This window comes from Protopterus annectens, chromosome 11.part0, assembly GCF_019279795.1.
Source record: "Protopterus annectens isolate FY-2018-M chromosome 11.part0, PAN1.0, whole genome shotgun sequence".
In the NCBI taxonomy this organism is placed as follows: Eukaryota; Metazoa; Chordata; order Ceratodontiformes; family Protopteridae; genus Protopterus; species Protopterus annectens.
The window spans coordinates 162,404,514-162,418,162 of NC_056745.1; the positions used below are offsets into that span (position 1 = coordinate 162,404,514).

General features: G+C 40.7%; 1 protein-coding gene across 2 annotated transcripts in view; it reads left to right on the top strand.

The window, feature by feature from the left end:
• Window positions 1-13,649, top strand: part of LOC122815235 (solute carrier family 45 member 3-like) — a 691,924-nt gene that overhangs the window by 272,786 nt on the left and 405,489 nt on the right. For both annotated transcript variants that reach the window (XM_044087564.1, XM_044087565.1), the window contains exon 2: window positions 5,906-6,008. The gene's annotated coding sequence lies outside the window, so the exon portion shown is untranslated. The remainder of the gene's footprint in view (window positions 1-5,905; window positions 6,009-13,649) is intronic.

The window sequence follows — 13,649 nt, forward strand, 5'->3', positions numbered from 1 at the left end:
CCAGTCTTTCCATCTGTCTCACTGTGTTCTTTCCTGGACCCAAAAATGAGGGGAAAAGGATACTTTAAACCTTGGATGTCTACAGTAAAAAATAAAATCTTTCAGAACTTTTGATCAGTTGTTCACTTACTGAGAAGGTAAGAAGAAGAGACAACCTGTATCAAAGCAGAGTGTTTCTAAATGGTTGCCTTATGCTATTACCTTTTGCGATTCCCTCAACAACAGAACTATTCCAGACAAGGTTGCGGCTTATTTTAACAGGGCCTTGGCCTCATCTGTAGCTTTTTGGGCAGGATTTTGCTTTAGAAATATTCTATAAGCAGCAGCTTGGTCCTTTGTGCATACTTTTACAAAGCACTGTAAACTTGATTTCTTTATTCAGGTCTGGGACAGGCTTTACTAGATCCATTATCCAGAGGTCCTTTGAACCCTTTCCCTTCCATAATCCAGTTATTCTAAGCTGTGGTAATCTATCCATATAGCTTATGCTACTGTAGCAGTGATCATTTTGAAGAACGTGGTACAGTTGTGCAAGTAAACTTACTATAACAGAGGGTGTCTGAATGATCACTGCTGCAGTAGCCACTCCCTCCCTCACTCTGTTTTTTTGTGTGTGTTTTTTATGTTAAGGTGTGGATATGTAGTTTTTTTTTCTTTTCCTAGCAGTGTCATTTCAGGGCTTAGCCTCTGCCTGTCTCTCAGTTGGCATGAAAGCTCTTGAAAGGCGTGCCTTAAAATCTGTCGTTTTAGTGAGCTTAGCTTGAGGTGGTTAACGGTCTGGGCATGTGGAAAGTGCTCTAAAGCTTTGGAAGCTGGCTAGCTGTTCTGTCCTGTGCAGAATGTAACCCATATAGTTTAGACTATTGTGGTAAATTTACTTACATGACGGTACTTTCTTAGCTGTTTTGAATACCGTTCTTGGCTTTTGTCAGCTCAGTATATCTACCACGAACTGCTGGTTATGTCCTAAGCTTTCTTCAGATTAAGGACATTTTTTGAAGTTTGTAATGTCCTCTGTCTTTCCTAAATTTGCGATACTGTCTTTCCAGTATTTTACTGTTCCTTGCTTCAGTTGTCTCTGTAAGATGAAACAGTTTTTTTGCTCTGTAAATTGGCCATCAATTTGCTATTATATGATGCTGAATTTTGCTTCCTCAGTTATGTCAATCATGCCACGTGAACAAAGTATTACATATGCATTACTCAAAAATCCACTGGCGCTATACAGAATTGATTGAGTCATTTTAAAGTGGGGTGACATGAACATCTTTGTGGTTAAGCCAAAGGAACAGTTTACTTAGAACCCCAGGAGGTTCATTTAGTTTACCTTCCACTATATCCCAAGCAGACTTGCACTTAATGTTGTTCCTAAGCCCAGCTGTCCTATTTTTCATCCACACTTTTTTTTTAAATAAAGAAGGTCTACAGTGCCCACTCTGCAGTTGTTTCTTGCATTTTTTTTTTCAGTGGTGGTCCTGGATTTCAGAATCATCATCCTTGTTAACAGCATTTCCAGTAATGTGATGGCTGGGACAGCTGAAATCTACCCTGGCCTCCTGCACTGCCAGAGTACGAAATAACAGACTTCTTTGCTTGTTGGTGTATTTTTGTACATTTGTCATGAGGGTAACATGCATGCTCAATATGGGGTAGGGGAATGTCTGTTTTGACAGGATGATCACTTTAGTGGTCCATGTACAACTGATGCCAGACCTCAAGCCATTCACAGTTTTGTCTCACTAGCTGTAAAAAACAAGTAAGAAAAGATATTTATATTGATTATATCATATCAGCTGACTGTGACCAGATGTTGCAGTCTGACAGTTAAAAGACCAGAGAAATCTTGTGCTGAACTAAGAACGTTGTATTGATAAAATGTGAATTTGTCTGTAAATTCCTTGCGAAGAACTAATAACATGCCTAGTTCTAGGAACTATATGTCTTGCAGGAAGTGGACACAGTTAAAGGATATCATGATATGAATGATACAGTTTTCATTAGGAAACAGACTTCAAGTAAATCCCAAAAATTCTTAATGATCACAGCTAAGGAAAATAATTGGATTGACTGAAGTCCAACCATTACCTTACTGGGGCAAATACAGTGCAAAACAAAAATGTTATTTCTTTTAGAGGGAAAGACTCACAAGAAAATTGGTATACACCAGCAAGATAGAAATTGTTGATTATAGGATCATGGGAGATTACTAGGCTATCGACCTTGAGGTAATTTTAAGCCTAATTTTAAGCCTAGCCATTTCAACCCAATGTAATACCGTAGAGGCATTAGTCATTACCCAAGATTGCATTTAGTGATGACTGCCCATATCCAGGCTATCCAGAGTAAGAATTTACGTGCCCCATCCACTCATCTAGGTTCCGGTTGAACAGTGTCATAGAGGTGCTCTGTTTCACATGAATTCGTAGCCTGTTCCAAAGACATGGCAGTTGCTGGGAGATGCATCTGTCCCTCCAGCATGTCCTTTTTAAGTCGCAGGCCATATTTAAGTCCCTAGAACGGGTAGCCCTAGACCAACTCAGTTTACGGATATGCAGTAAGTTCATTAGGTTTGGGTCTCTGGATGCTCTGTAGGCCAGGCATGAGGCTCCTCTAAGAAGTCTATATGATATGGAGAATAGTGACAGGGATTTTAGTCGGTTTGTGTAAGGCACATGCTGGAGGCCCTTGATCTTCTTTGTTAGAAACCTCTGAGGTCTGTCTAATTGCTGTAGGTGCTTAGTATGGTACATACCAAATGGGGCTTTATACTCAGTTATGGGCCGGATAAGTGCTGAGTATAGGGGGGGGGGGGTCATAACTTCTTTTGCTCTCGAGGCAGTGCCTTTACTAATCAAGTGAGCTGTGTGGAAAGCTTTCCTTACAATGGTAGACATGTGGTGGTCAAAGTTAAGGTCATGGTCAACCTGAGATCCCAGGTCCCTTACCACTTCATGGGTACTTAGGGTATTGTGACTGATTTGATAGTGTGAAGGGGCATTGTTTGTGCCAAAGGGAATGATGATGCATTTCTTTGCATTCTTTTTGAGACCTTGACTTATACACCAGTCGTTGACCTGTGTGAGACCATTCTGGAGTATATTGACATCATTTGGGGATTCAATTATTGCACCTAGTTTGCAGGCTTCTGCAAAGTTGGTCATCCACAACCTCTTATTTTTGACCTGAACTTCTGAGAATTATCTTCCAAACAGTAGGAGGCCCAGCACTGACCCTTGTGGCACCCCACTGATAACAGGTCTGCTTGTTGATGTGGAGTCACCCACTTTGATAATGTGTGTCTGGTTTGTGAGCCAGTTGTCAACCCATCTTACAAGAAAGGGGTTTACTTACAGTTTGCTAAGTTTATCGGTAATGCCTGAATGTGAGATTGTGTTAAAAGCCTTTGCCAAGTCAAGGTATACTGTGTGCACAGGTTTGCTCTCATCAATGGCCTTGGTCACACTTTCAAAGAAATCCACTAGATTTAACAGGCAGGATCTGCCCTTCACGAAGCCGAATTGGGTAGGATCCATGGTTTGGAGGTCACCTGTGTTTTTATGAGGTCCATAATGGTACGTTTCATGGCCTTGCAGATTAGGCTGATCAAGGCTTATGGGAGTGTAATTCCTCTGGTCTGTTGCTAGGCCACCTTTGTGGAGGGGAATAACTGTAGCTGTTCTCCATTCTGCAGGAACAAAGCCTGTGGTTTATAAACTTATGCAAATGATTATACAGGACTTTACTGTAAGCTTCGGCATAGTTACCACTTTCAGCATGGGGGTGGGGCTTGGAATGCATTTATACCTTCACCTAGGAGGGTATAGTTTGCCTTGGTGAAGTTTTTTAGTCTGATTTCACCCTTTGTGAGCTCTGGTGTTTGTGTCAGTTCAAAGGTGACTGATTTCTGGTCAGTTTTAACTAATGAAGGTCCAGCAGTTGCAGCAGTGCACCTGTTTGACATATTGATGAGGACCATATCTAGAATGTTTGTTCCTCTTGTCAGGGTATGGACAGTTTGCTCCAGGGCATTTGAATTCACAAAGTCAAGGAAATTTTGTGTTAGTGAGTTTGGGCTAGAGTAGGTTTCCCAGTTGATGGTGGGATAATTGAAATCCCCATAACCAGTGTGTTCGGTAAAATTTTGATTGTCTTCAGTTTGGTTAAGTAGGCTTCATGGGTGTCGTGACTCATGGAGGGGGATCTGTAACTGGCTAGGACTTGAATGGGGGTCTTAACTCCAGGTCCAGGTTATGGTGGATAACTCCATGGAGTTGTCCAGTCTAACTAGAGTTGAGGTGAATTTCTCTAATATAGATAGAAACACTGCCTCCTTTGGTTTTCACACGTTCATTTTGTGGTGTAAAGGTGTGGAAGGCATTGTAGCCTTGTGGGGCCAGTAGAGGCAGTTTTTGTTTTATTTTTTTAAACAGTTTTTAGGTTCAATAGTGAGTGAGGTGGGAGAGAAGTGAATTCTGGTGAGTGGGAGGAGGAAAGGGCTTTAGGTCAAGAAGCTTTTGCTTTGTATTGATACTTTTGCCATACATCACTAAAGTATACAGTAAGTGCAGTGACCAGTGTAGTTGTTGCTCTTTGGATAATGTAAGCCCAAACTTGTATGAGCAGGCATTCAGTTAACTTGATTGACACTCTGTATTGTAAACTTGTGTGCTGTTAATCCAAAGTAAAGGCTAAGAATTATGCAGCAGGTACTTCTGTGTACAGACTTCCTTTGGAAAGGAGTGGTGTGACAAAATTAGAAGAATAGAGGGAAACGTATGCAGTGATTATACATTGGAGATACTGACCGTGATTATTTCAGGTGTGTGTGTGTGTGTGTGCGCGTGCGTGTGTGTGTGTTGGGGTGGGGTTGGAAGAACACAGAACTAAAGCAAATTGGTTGTGCTTGTTGTATGATTTTAGAAAACCACCTTACACGTGTCAGTAAAACTGGCAACCTGCTATGAGCATAAAATCTGAAATTAGAGCACACCCAGGAGACGGGTAGATCTTTCATTTGGGTTTGCAGTGTGCATGTTGGCTAAGTAACACAAGGCAGAGGAGAGCAGTCTGGAGGGGGGGTGGGGGCTGTAGAGAAGCACAAATCTTAATGTCTCAAGGTCAGAAGCCAGCCCATTTTTTGAACAAATAATAATTCATACAGAAAATTTAGGGACTGGATGACTTTTTTAGATCGTCTTGCAGCCCCTTGTGAAGCAACTATTGAAAATCTGTCAGAGATGTAAGAACTACTCCAGTAGTTAATTTTACAGATTCTTTTAGGATTTTGCTGCCAGGTGGTATATTCATTTAACTTGTAACGACATTATCAGGATTGCCTTTTCGAAAAGATTAATTGGCATAGAGAAATGTATAAGTTTAAGTTATTAGCTACATGTATGTGTTTGTTAGTATGTGTAGTACAGTAAGCCTTTTATTTTCAGCAGTTCATTCATTGGAGGAGTATTTGACAGGCACATAATGTACACCTCAGCGTATACAGTATGACAGCAGTAATATGATATGGCTTAACACTGTTTGTGTGTGCATGTGGGGAGGGGGGAGTGTCTTTTCCTGTAGTTCAGAGGTTTGAGGCATGTGGGAAACGTAGCTGTAGGACACAAATCAAAATTCTTCATTTTTCAGTCATGTTTTCATTTGAAAGGTTTGCTTGTTAAGAGAAACTGACGAATGCCATGTGTTAAACTGTTGGAATGGAAGGACTATACTGTACATGCATTTTAGTTTTTTCCCGAGTTTATTCCTTGATCCATGACTTTCCAAAGGAAGTAACGTGCTGTCATTTTATTCACAGATGAGTTTTTGCTTGGTTACATTGAAAAGTATTTGCTCCTACCTAGTTTCAGATATTGTTGGATTACTCATGTTTTTCTGCATTTTACCTTAGGAATCATGGTCAAAGTACTTACAGGGTGATATGAAGAACAGTGTTATTTCAAGGTGAAGTCTGTGTGAGAAAAGGAACACAAATACTACACATGACATTGGTGGTAAGTTAACAAACGTTTTGTTATTCCTGATCCTATTTTATATTTTATTTGTAAGGACCATGTCTCCACATCACCTGCTCCTTGCAACACTGCTTTCTGTTGCTGTCATCATTCATTGGTTTAAATGGCATGCTGCTTTCTCTGAAAAGACTGAAGATAAGCTACCAATTATAGAGTGTGTGTGTGTGTGTGTGTGTGTGTGTGTGTGTGTGTGTGTGTGTGTGTGTGTGTGTGTGTGTGTGTAGGAGAGAGCGAGAGAGTCAGAGAGAATGTGGCAGTGATCATGGTAGTGTAATGCCGTATGTACTGCAGTTTGCACTGGCCTGTATGTGCCATATAAAGTTTGATTGCCTTGAATGGGTTTTATCAAACATTCTTGAGTGTTAGTAGTGGTTGAGCTAGATGTTGCTTAGATTTTTTTTTCTGTAGTTGTTATTCATTACTTTATATGTCCAAATAGACCCTACTCTCTCAATGGCAGTTTAGATATTTTGCATATGTGTCTCTGTGTGTGTGAGAGAGAGTGCATGAGCACACACCTGTGCCTGTCTTTGCTTCCATTTATTATGTCTGCATATGAGGATGGGTGGAAGGCGGGGGGCATTCATTTTTGGACGCTAAGAGCTTTACAACTTCTTGCAGCACTTCCTTAGTACCAGCATGTTGATCTTCTTTTCAGCTTCCCACTTCCATACTTCTGGGGGGAACAAGAAAACTGATTTTAACAATACACTGGGTATTGTGATAAGGTGCTAACTGTAGAGTTTTGTGACAAGGTAGTAACTTGTATATAGTAGTCATGTTTTCCATTGATGTAATCCAGTTTCTAACCTGCCCTATTTAATTATCCAATAGTTTTTGTCCTAATAAGTGTATCTGGATATATTATAAAAGTGGAGAGTACCTTAAACTTCAAGAAGCTCTGTAACTAGATATTCTTCACTGTTTTTGTTGGTTCTAACCTGTGCTTGTAAAATCTGTTCAACTGCTTGCTTAGGTAACTCATTTTTGATGCCACCTTAACTCTTTTTATTTATTTGAGTGTGTTAACCAAGACAGAGCACTTATCCCACTGGAGCTGTGTCATTCTCAGCCCAGGGCTGTAAAGGTAATAGACACATGGCATTTATAATACAGAGGGAATGACAAAACAAAATATATACATGCAGTGTATACAGAATGAAGTTGTCATGTTGAAGGAATCATAATATAGAGTAAATTCAGAGCAAGCTAATCGGAAGGATGAGGTTAAGTTTATATGGCCAGAGTGAGAGCTGTTGCATTTTCCTTGAGTCTTGTAACATGCTTTTAGTTTTTATTGGAATTTGGGGTAAGAGGAATTATCCTTAAGAAAAGAGGGAAATAGTTCTCTCAGTTTAGCTTCGAGGACTGGGAAGGCATGCTTTGTGAGTTGAAGCTTAGTTTTGGGGAGTTTGGAGGTGAGGACCTGAGTGGTTAGAACTTCAAAGTTTGTTTGTTGGTGCATCTCTGATTAGTACGAGTTGAGAAGAAAGTCAGCATGTTACTTGACATGTAGCCAGTTTAGTCTTTTCAGCGGTTTTACAATGATGATGATTGTTTCTTGGGAATGTGATGAACCTACATATGCTTTTGGATATGCTTTGATTGGTGGATCCCTTATTCTTTTCTAGGTAATACAGCAGAAAGAGCAGCTATGAGGTTGCACATTGTATTACTGCGCCAAATAGTCAGGTGTGAGATTGGTCCTGTTGTGTAACAACATGACTGGAGAACAGGAGATGCTGTCTTTTGGTGTATTTTGTGATAGAAGAGTTTAGTAGTACATAGCTGCTCTGATGTACCGGAATGGGAATCTTAAGTACAAGACATTAGTAATCAGTGCACTAATGTTTGTGTGATCAGTAAAGTGTGATTCCTGTGATTTGTATTTAAAGATTGAGTTTTGAGGTTTCTTGGGAATTTCTGTTTACCGTGCAGCAGTCTTGACGTTAGTGTTTCTTAAGTTGAAAGGTTGTGAAGGACAAAGTCTCCCTCAGATGAGATGACCACTCCCTCACCCTCTGGCACAAATATGCTTTTTAAGTGTTTTTCTGTTTTGAATTTCAGTTGTTATATTGCTCTTTTGTGATCACACTTCATCAGTAGCTTAAGAGAGAGACTTCTGTCTTGAAGCCAGCAAAAGGATGTAAAGAGACATTGAAGAGCAACAATGTACATTTCTTTATGAAAGTGGGAGCATGTTGTTTTTTCAGTGACACTTTTAAGAAATTATTTTGTTCAGTGTGAATTAAATTGAATGATGCTTGCAGTCGATAGTGTGCATTTTTTATTGTGATGTATAGCAGTGAGGTGTATTAGAGTTTTGATGAAATATTTACTTGCCCTTTTCTCTGCAGTGATAAGCTGTGGAGTTAAAGCATTTCAATAAAGGGTTGTGGTCACAGGAAGGACTTGATTCCCTTATGAAAAAAATTGTCTTGCTTTTTCTTCCTAGATAACTGCATTTCCAGAAATAATGTAGTTTCAACAGTTTTATTTTGTGTCAGATGAGTTTGTTGATTTGGCATTAAATGCTGTGATTTGATTTTTTTTTTGGAGTAATAGTGGCACACTTTTACTTGACTGTTGTTTGCAGTCATTAAATGGCTGCTTATAAATGAGGCTGATGTCTGTGGCATGGAAATAAATATTGTACATCCACCTCTTTGAAGGGATTTGGCCTTTTTTTTTATACTTTGTATGAAAGTCTGTGGGTGTGCTTGTGGAGATAAAGTTCCTGAGCTAATTTCAGTAGGTGGTTTATTTTATTTATATATTTTATCGTTTGTTGACCATGGGTGGCCACGGTGGTGCAGTGGTTAGCATTGCCGCCTCACAGCAAGAGGTTCTCCGGTTCGATCCTCGGCTGGGGTGCCTTCTGTGTGGAGTCTGCATGTCCTCCCTGTAGTCGCGTGGGTTTCCTCCGGGTGCTCCGGTTTCCTCCCACATCCCAAAGACATGCTGCAGATGGACTGGACACTCTAAATTGGCCCTAGGTATGAGTGTGTGTGTGTGTGTGTGTGTGTGTGTGTGTGTGTGTGTGTGTGTGTGTGTGTGTGTGTTTTCTGTGGAAGGTTGGGAGCCGGGCTGGCAACTCAACACTGTAAAACTCCACTGCCAATCATGAGCGGACAAGGTGATCCGCTGTGGTGACCCCTAACCGGGAAAAGCCGAAAGAAGAAGAAGAAGATTGTTTGTTGACCATGTTAGTCCCACTAGGCTAGTAGCCTATTTTCAGAGGTGACCCATGGTGGTATTTATACTACTGGTGGAAATTTGCCCAGGGCATTAGGGAACTTCCCCTTCTCTTTTTTTTGACAAGTGCTGTAGTATCTTTACATCTACCTGAGCTACTACTAACTCAAGCAGATGGGACCTTTCTTTTATATCTCATCCGAAGGACGGTATACTCAGCACACCTCCTTATGCTGCAGTATAGTGCCAGCAATTGATCTACCTACTTTGGGACTGCACTGTAATGTCAACAATCAATCTACCTGGTGTGGGAGTAGAACCCACTTCCTTATGTACCAAAGGTGAGAATGCTACCTCTTTCGCCACTGACACTTATACTGGAGTTTCCACTTCAGGTACTCAGAAGACTGGTCATGTGCCATGACAAAAAGAGGTGTCTGGCTGTACCTTGGTTATGACTTTTCGTCATGCTAATAGCTAGAGAATTGATCTCTGTCTGTATTTAGAAGATGAGTTTTAATGATTCTGTCATTAAGGGTGACATTCATTGGCTGCAGTCAAGAACTGTGTGTTTTTAGCTTTGTCAATTAGTGTAGTCTACACCTGGATTAATTTGTTGTTACTATGACTGAATTAAGGATTTCTTTGTGGCACTAACAAGACATTCAAATAACCTGTGTGTGTCACAGAGCTGCAAGTTCTTTGTGAGTACTGAGCTAGGTAGACATGCCCTTAAAGTAGAATTTTCTGATATGTCGGATACTCTGTACATCTGGCTGCATGTAGGTGCTGAGATTTAATTGTTAGTGCTGGGGTGATTTTAAGGATTTTGGTTTCATAGAAAGTGAAATTTTATTTTGCTGCTGAGTGTGGCAGTGATTTCTAGCTGATCTGGGGAATTTGTCTGCTAATGTGTTGGAACTATAGTGCAGCTGTCTGTGGTTTGTATGTTTTAACAAACCAGATGATGATGGCATGATAACAGCACAGTACTGTGAGCTGGCCAGATGACTTATATCAGTCTTCCTAATGACTTTTATTTAACCAGGAATTAATGTTACCGTTGACTAAAGACTTTTCTTTCTTATAGTGACACAACCATTTCTAGGTCTCTCTGTTTGGTGATGTCATCCAGTAATAACAGCTGTGAGACCATTTTGATCTCCGAAATAGTTTTCAGCTCTTTAAACAGTAATAATTTATATAGCAAGTAGAAACAAATGTATCAGATTTCAAGTAACACTTTTTTTACTTTTATTGAAGATGTATATGTTTCAGAAACAGAGTTACAGACCTTTTTGTGGTTTAATATAGTATTAAAAAACTCCCATTGTAGATTCAGACTCCATTCCTAATGGCACTGAGGAGGAGGTACACCACTGGATAATGTTAAGGGATCCTGTAAGTGGCAGTGGTGGAAACTCCCTGCACATAGGTCATGACCTGTAAGTAAATATCATCCTTTTAATAATGATACCCATTTGCTAGACTGGTAGGCCCACTGGACACACAGTCCCTTTCAGGGGTGAACCGGGAGCAATGTCTGGTAAGTGAATTGCTCAGGGTCACACAATAGGCAAATGACGGCTGAGGAATCAAACCGTGTAGCACAGGGACTACAGCCTTGATCCTTTGTGCCAGGAGAGCCTAAAAGTACTGGATAGTCCTTAATGGGTTAAAAAAAAAGATGCTTGCATTCACCTCTTTAATGTTATGGCTACTGCTGTAACAAGTGAGGGTTAAACCTTATAGACCTATATTTTAACTGATTTAATGTTTTTTTTTTTTTTTGAGCAAATAAATTGATATAAAACAATCAGTGCTCCAAAACATTCAGAGTCAAGCCCCCCATCCCCCAGTATGCATCCTTCAGTCATACTGCCACCTCTTTTCTTATTGTGTTCATTTGTTACATGGGTAAAGCTCACTAGGCAAAATTGCAACTTTCAAGCACTGGCTGTGTGACTTGCAGTTAGTGAAATTGAGGGAATCAAACCTAGGGATGCAGGTTGTTAGTATCGCCTAACTTTAGCCTTTTGCTGAAATGTTTAAACAACTATCTCTGTGACACAAAGGAGGGTAGTTGAATTTGTCTGTGAGAGTAGCAGTTTGCATGTCTTAAACTTGTAACTTCAAGTCCTAGAACAGAAAGGTAAGAGTGTGAAAAAGGTTAGGAATGCTTATTAAGTCCAAGTTCACTATAGTTTGGAGTATTTCACTTTCTGTGAGGTACAATGATCTTAGAGTTAATAAGTCTCAGGTGTGCTTGGGGGTTCACCCTTACAAAGAATGTACAAGGAGAACAAGTTTTAACATTCACTGTTCAGTTTTTCAGTCACCTCCCATCATAACTTTGGAACTCCCAGTTACTGGTCTCAAAATTACAGTAGGGAGCCATCACTGAATCTAGTGGAGTTTTATACGATTCCTAGGTAACTTTCCCCTGTGGGGGGAGCAGCCTTTTGATCCATTGATGAACAAGAGTCATGACCAAGTAAAGAAATGCAGCCTTGTTTTTCCTTTCCAGGAAAAAATAAATTCTGCCCAAGGCCCAAAGCTGACAAAATAGTACTTTCCAGTATCCTGGGAAGACAGATGCTTGTAAGGATATATAAATCACTTACTGAAATATTCCTGGTCATCTTACAAAAAAAAAAAAAAAAAAAAACCAAATGGTCACCTCTGCATCCCTTTTGTATGAATTGGGAAGGAAGTGTAGGAGCAAATCGCTGCAATCCTATATTTCAAGTTTTTGCTGTCTACGTATACACATCATGCCTCTTTAACCCTACCCACAAAAGACAGTGACCACACTGTCCCCAGCCGTCAGGCTCTAATAACCTTCTGTGTAGACCTATGAGGTTTTATTGTTAGTAAAGCTGAATAAATAATAGTTGCACTGTCCCATCCCTCCACAACAGCAACCTTCTCTGTATGCTTTTGAGGCTTATTTGTGAAGAAAATTTAAAGAAATAATGATTTCACTGTTCAAAGCCCCCCTCACAAGCTATGTCAACCTTCTGTGCACAGTTCTGAGAAGAGCCAGTTTTTTTGGCTAGGTATGGTCTAAAGTATAGGGCCCTTCTAAGTCTGAGAATCTACTTGTGCACCCTGGTTGTGGGAGCTCCTGGACCCCCAAAATGCTCTGCGAGTCTGAATGTTCTGTGATGCATTTTATATTTCATTTTTGAAAAATAATTATTTGTAAATTGTTTTTACTGATGTACAGATGAGTTATGTGTGCTCACACAGGTAAAAAAAAAAACCCACACACATTCAGTGATACTACCCATGTCAATGTAGGTATAGCACAAGATGCACTGTTTTTTTCCACACAAACTCACACATTCTGACATTTCTCCAAACCGACAGGTCTGTCACAGAATGCACAAATGTACACATCGTACATGCTTTCCTGCAGGCAAATTGGAGGAATGCCAGTTCACTTATAGCAGGTCTTTGGGGTGTTGGAGGAAACCAGATCTCCTAGATAAAATCCACACACAGACAGGGAGGGTATGCAGACTCCACACAGAAGGAGCATCAGCCAAGAACTGATATTTATCGTCTGTCAGCTGGGCACAATCAAACAGAAGGCATTATTAGCAGCAGGCATGATTTTGTTAATAGTTCAGGAAGTCACAATTCTTTCAAAAATTTTGAACCCCCCCCGCTCAAGGTCTCAAAATGCTGGGTTTGATAGCAGCGTTGATTCAGACAGTGCCAAATGCCAGACTAAACATTAAGTAGATGCTGTGAGATGGACCGGAGCCTGTGCAGATGCCATCAGCTATGACAAACCTCTTTCTTCACTGCTGATGCCCTCACTGTCTGTGAATTCCTTGTCACTGCTATTAGTGCCAGAGACCTCTAGAACTGGAGGGGTTGGCACCAAGCATCTGATGCCAAATTGTGGGGGCTTTTTGGTGCTGAAGCCTTCCATGATGATTTCAGATCCAGAGCCGTTGATACCACTGCTTTAGGGTCTTTGGTCGACTATTGTGGAAGGCATGTCTATGCAGAAAAGATCCAAGCAGGTTTCTTTGCAGGAGCTGGCACAGGCTACATCATTTCCACTCAAGGGTACTGCTGAGACTGAAACCTTTAGCCGGACATTTTATGCATTTCTGCAGGACAGAGAAACTCTTAGGCTGGGTTTGCGGAGATTTGGGGTGTCTTCTTCCCAGGAAAGTTGGGATGACTCCACTGCAAACTGACCAAGGAAATGGAAGTGTCCCTTACACAGATCATGAGGTGGGGTGGGTTCCTCCTAGTCTCCTCCTGAAGACATCACATTTGGTGAGATGCTGTAGATGATGAGGCAGAAGGGATCCTGACCAATAGACTTTACCTCCCCGGAAAAAAAAAGATTGTATGGAAGACCTATAGGTCCTCTCCCCCAGTGGCATGGGTAGTGCCACCTGC